Source organism: Gossypium arboreum, chromosome 7 (assembly GCF_025698485.1).
Source record: "Gossypium arboreum isolate Shixiya-1 chromosome 7, ASM2569848v2, whole genome shotgun sequence".
NCBI lineage: Eukaryota > Viridiplantae > Streptophyta > Magnoliopsida > Malvales > Malvaceae > Gossypium > Gossypium arboreum.
Window position 1 is genome coordinate 15,622,090 of NC_069076.1, and position 5,404 is coordinate 15,627,493.

Consider the following 5,404-nt stretch of genomic DNA (forward strand, 5'->3'; position numbering starts at 1 on the left):
GAAACCCTACATGGGGGTCACCTGTAATTGAGATGTTAGTCATTTGTCTGTAAATAAGTTTTAATGGTGGTTCTATGTTCTTTAAGCAGTTGTTGATATTGTTTCGAGATGAGCCACATTTATCTATCGGGGTTTCTATGTGTCCCAAGGTGATGATGGGAAAACCTCATGTGATGATGAGTTTAGGAAAAATCCATATCGCAAATATGAAAGTTCATGTGGTGCCTTGGTGGCATCCAAATGGAGCCTTTGTAGTGTATTCAGTATTGCCTTTATGGAGTATTCTGTTTGGCTTTTGTGGCATATTTTGTTTGGCTTGTGTGGCGTATTTTGTATGCCTGCGTGGCGTATTCTGTTTGGCCTTTTTGACATATTCTATAAATGCCTTTACGACGAATTCTATAAACGCCTTTACGACGTATTCTATGTTGCTTTTATGGTGAACCATGAAATGCTTATGTGGCGTATTTAGGAATGCCTAGTGGCAGAATCTGGTTATTCGCCTATTTGATAAGTTTGAGTAAAGCTCTAAGATCTTTTAAGGGACAATTTCTGAAGGGAAGTATGTATAAGTATTTCTAAAAGGGAAATCCACCGTAGTAATTTTGTCAGTATAGGATATGGGCGTATTCATAATTATGAAAGGTATATATACTACTTGGTTTGAGATTTTTTATGGTATATAGGGTTGAAATCTGAGTTATCTGGTATCTTCTATATATAAGTAGTATCATGTCTCTTTAGGGTTACTTGGAATCTAAGCTGATCACCAAATTGGGTGTTTTATTATTATGTAACATAGATGTTGGAATTCTTTTGAATGATTTAGAATGTTTCATTATCAATATGAGCTTGTTTTGGGTTTGGATCAGAGTATGATCTGATTGTTGCTTTGACGATTATCAAACTCACTATGGGATTCTGCCAAATGTATGATTAGTTAGTAAATATCCGCCAAGAAATAGTATCTGTGAACAACCATTCTAAGGAAAAGTGTTAAATGTTTTTGAAGAGGAAATTTGTAGAAAGTGGGTTCTATATATATATTCTGCTGAGAAGTATCTTGTGTTCTAAGAAGGATTAAGACATGTATCAACTAGAAAATTTTGGAATCCACCATGGTGTGAAGTAAGAGGGGCATTAAGTATGGAATTTGGTATATAGATATATCTAATAATCTGAAATTATTCGCTAATGAAAAAAGGTCAATCCAAACTTTTAAGATATAGAATTCAATTCGAAAGGCTTCAAAGAAAAATGCATTAAAAACTCACTAAGTTCGCATGAACTTACAAGCATTTTATTTATATTTCAGATTCTGCTGAAAAAGGATTTCGCCAAGTGATAGAATGAGCTAGGATTATGCTAAAAAAATTGCGAGATGGATGTTATGCATATAGATTTCATCTTAGTAGTATGGTGTATTGTTTTCTACACCTAAGAGAGTCTGTTTGTAACAAACTTTTGGGTTCTAATGTCTTACAATAAATTTTAAAAGTCTGTTGTATTTTTGTCTATTTTCTTTATATATTTGGAATTAAGTAAATAGTAGGAAGTATGTTGAAAAAGGATTATTCATAGTTTGTTAAAATTTCACAAAGTGTTTGTATGTCGTAACATCTGATATTTGGACTCGGTGATTCAGGTCGGGTAGAAGGTGTTACACGGACATTGCAGTGTTCCATCTGTAAGGCTAGGAGCTTCGCCTGTAGTGGTAACTAATAGGTTCTCTCATCATTTCCTTTCCTAACTTCATCTATCCCTTTGAGGTTTTTCCTACAATCATGCAATGTATGCACATATAATCATAGTTCATGCTCACACAAACATGAAATACTTAGATAGTATAAATCGTCTCATCAGCTTAGCCTTCCTGAATGCTAGCGCTTTCATTCTCTTGCTCAATATTCTCAACTTAAACCCATTTTTCCAGAAACATACAGAACCCTTAAAATGGTTCTAAAGTTTATAACTTCATTTTCTTAACTTTTACGTATATAGAAGGGCTAAGAACCTTAGTAGCTTGTTGGTTTCCCTACTATTCCAATTCCATCCTCATAGAGTCTACTCCATGCAGAACCTTCCATGGTTATCCCTTTTTTAAGCTACTGAAGAGGATTAAGAACAGAAGAAAATGAAATAGATTTGGGAAAGAAATCATCTCTAGAAAACTATTTCCCAACTAATTATAACACTTCCTATGCCAATACCAACCTTATGAGAACCATCCATTGCTCATTATTACCCATTAAAGAACCGGCTGGTTCTATTCTAACAAAACCAAAATTGGTTTTTAACCATGTCCAATTCAGTTTCTAGCTTTCCCGTTTCTTCCAATAGATGCTGCTAACTTGCAATCTCTTTTAATTTAATCCCTTAATTGTTCTAAATTCTGGGTTTATCGAAAACTGAGTGTTACACCACACCTTGAGAGAGCCGTTTTGCATGTCACCTTTCAAAACACCAAAGGCCCAAACTCCACTCCCAATAGCTTGCGAGAAAGCAATGTGAAAACCCCTTGATCTAAATACACACCATGCATGAGCTAAACAATGGCCTCACATAAAGGCCCCACTAAACCTTTGCTTATGACAATAACCATTAAACACTAAAGGGCCATTCAGCTGTGCTTTTGAGAAAGGTTTTTTCCCTAAAAAAACACTTCTCACCTAAAAGCATTGCCAAACAAATATAAGTTGAATGAAAATTTCAAATTTAAAAAAGTTCTTTTTGACAGATGAAAAAGTTGAAAATTTTAACTTTTTCCTTAGCCAAAAATGCTTTTGTTGGCTATTTACATTTTTATCCTGAAATTGTCTTCTCCCAAATGACACGTTAGAATACCTATTTTTCTTCATTTTCTCTTTCAAAGTTTTTTTCTTTGGTTCTCTTCTCTTTTATTTTCTTCAAGTTGTTCCTCTTTTAATTCCTCCACCGGTGAGCTTCTTTTCTTCTGCGACTATTTTAGTTGTTCTCTTCTTTTCTTTAATTGTTTCTTATGCTTTAGTTTAGTTGTTTTCTGCAACTGTTTTGGCTTGTGAAAGAATCAAATTTTTTAGCTCTTGATATTAGATTGGAATATTTCAATCTCTGGTTTATGATGAAATATGAAAAAAAAATATTATAGAAATTAATTGTTTGATTTTTTTAATGAGATGGGGCTCATTTCTTTTCTTTTTTATTTTTTATTTTTCTTGTGACAAAGTTTTTCCTTCAAAGGGCAGAGATGATGTTGAAGGGTTTAGTTTTATTTTTTATATTTGTTGTTTTTCACTTCTATTCTCTGTAAGTAACGATAGAAGGGGGTGATCGAAACTCACATTGTTGGAAGATTCCATCACTAAAAGATCAAACTCTAGGCTCTAAGCATTAAAAAAAAAAAAAACTTCGTATAATGTTTCATGGGGCAAACTTGCTCAATTTTGCTGGCAGAGATAATTTTTTGTTTTCTCGAAATGTTGTTTATCTCAAAAGCTTCAAGATATCAATTATGGTTCTTTCTTTCTTGAAGGCCATGCACAAAAGTCTCCTTGATCGACTGCTTTCTTTTATGCAAAAGCTCATTTTCTCTTCTCCAAAAGCTTATTTTCCTTTCTTTGATTCAATATGCAGGAAAAGGTTGCTAGAGAGCTTGGCATACTAGTGCAATTGTAGCGATTCTGGTTATGGGCCAAGCATCAAAACCATACCTACCGTCCAAATCGACCATTGACACCTTTGGAGGAAACTTAATCTGTAATATTCCTCAACATAAGTTGTTATACCCTAGTTCAATAGTCTTGTTTGAGGAGTATTGGTTTCTAGATTTAGCTTCAGTCATTGTTTAACGCAGTATTGGATTTAATTAATATGTTGTCTTCATTTTTCTTGCTTTGCTTTGCATACCTCTCTCTTTCACTCTGTGCGTGTGTTGAATGAATATATATGTACAAACACACATGTACTTAAATATCAATAAGTTTCCTTTAAAGAACACAGAATGATCAAGGAAGATGTGATATTTTCTTTAACTGGTGATCTTCTCTTTCAAATTATTTTCCCTTTAGATTTCAAAATTCCAAAACAATTTTTTTTTATTTAAACCATGATTTGCTGACCCTTTTGTTATATCATGCTTAGCCGAGGTTAGCTTCCATGATATTTGGTTAGCTTTTCTATCTAGGGAATGGAAGCTTAAATCACAACCATTGAGTTATATAAATGGAAGCTTAAATCAAAACCATTTTTTATCATGTGTGAAGGAAAAAGAAAGGCAGTTATTTTATACCAGTCATTTTTTTTAAAAGCATTTTGAGTGAAATTAAAATGAGAATAAAGAGGAGTGATTATAGATTAATTAAGAAAGATAATGGGGAATTGTATTTTATCAGTCAAATTTGTGTAGAAATTTTAATTATAACAAGAAGTACACTTTTATCTAATTATTTTTGGTGTCGAAATATACCATAAACCATTGATATTCAATACTTGTATTAAACATGTTCTTTTCTTAATGTTATATACTGTATTATCCCTATGATTCAAACTAGAAATGTGAGTTTTGTTATTATTATTATTATTATTTAAATTCATATTGGAATTGAAGTAAAAAGTGCAAGTATTTGTGGAGTTGGGCAGTCAGCATTAGAGGTGTTCATGCCCATTTATTAGGTTCGGGCTTGGACGGACTTAAAAAATGGGCCTAAAATTTTGTCCAAGCCCGACCTAGATAAAAATACTAAAACCCGAGTCCAGCCCGGCTGTCAGTATTAATTTTATATTATTTTTAGATATATATAATACATCAAAATACAAAAATATCAAAATAAATATTTCCCAACAAATTAAAAATAAATTTTAAAAATATGTAGACTTAAATAACACTAAGATTAATGCAACTTAACAAGCAAATGCTTCTAAAATAATAATAAAATTAACAAATGTCTTTAAAATAATAAGAAAATTAACAATAAAATAAATTTTATATAATATTCAAACAATAACAATAAAATAATAGCAACATAATAGTAAAATGGTAGCAGAATAGGGGGAAAACAATAAAAAAAAAGAACATTCAAAAATAAAAAAAATATGTATATTTTTTTTGTCCTTTAGTGATTCGGGCGAGTGGGCAAGGCCTGCCCAACTAACAATACCTTACCCGAGGCCGGCCCATTTTTTAAACTGGCCTTATTTTTTTGTCCAAACCCATTTTTCGGGCCTATATTTTTACCCAAATCCTCTCACATTTCGGGTGGGCCTTTGAGCCGAGCCGAGTAACCCGACCCATGTACACCTCTAGTCAGCATATAAAACAATGCGTTTTCAATTTTAGAAGTTTACAAGTGTCGATCTTAATTTTATAGTTGCGTCTGGCTACAAGTCCTCTAAAATAATAAACAATGAAAAATTCACAATTTCATGA

The 5,404-nt window shown here is 32.5% G+C and overlaps 1 long non-coding RNA gene across 1 annotated transcript; it reads left to right on the forward strand.

The window, feature by feature from the left end:
• Positions 1-2,628: 2,628 nt before the first annotated feature.
• LOC108486529 (uncharacterized) lies at positions 2,629-3,980 on the forward strand. The gene is made up of 2 exons (XR_001871501.2): positions 2,629-2,937; positions 3,613-3,980. It is a non-coding gene; the product is annotated as an uncharacterized LOC108486529 (long non-coding RNA).
• The last annotated feature ends 1,424 nt before the right edge of the window (positions 3,981-5,404 follow it).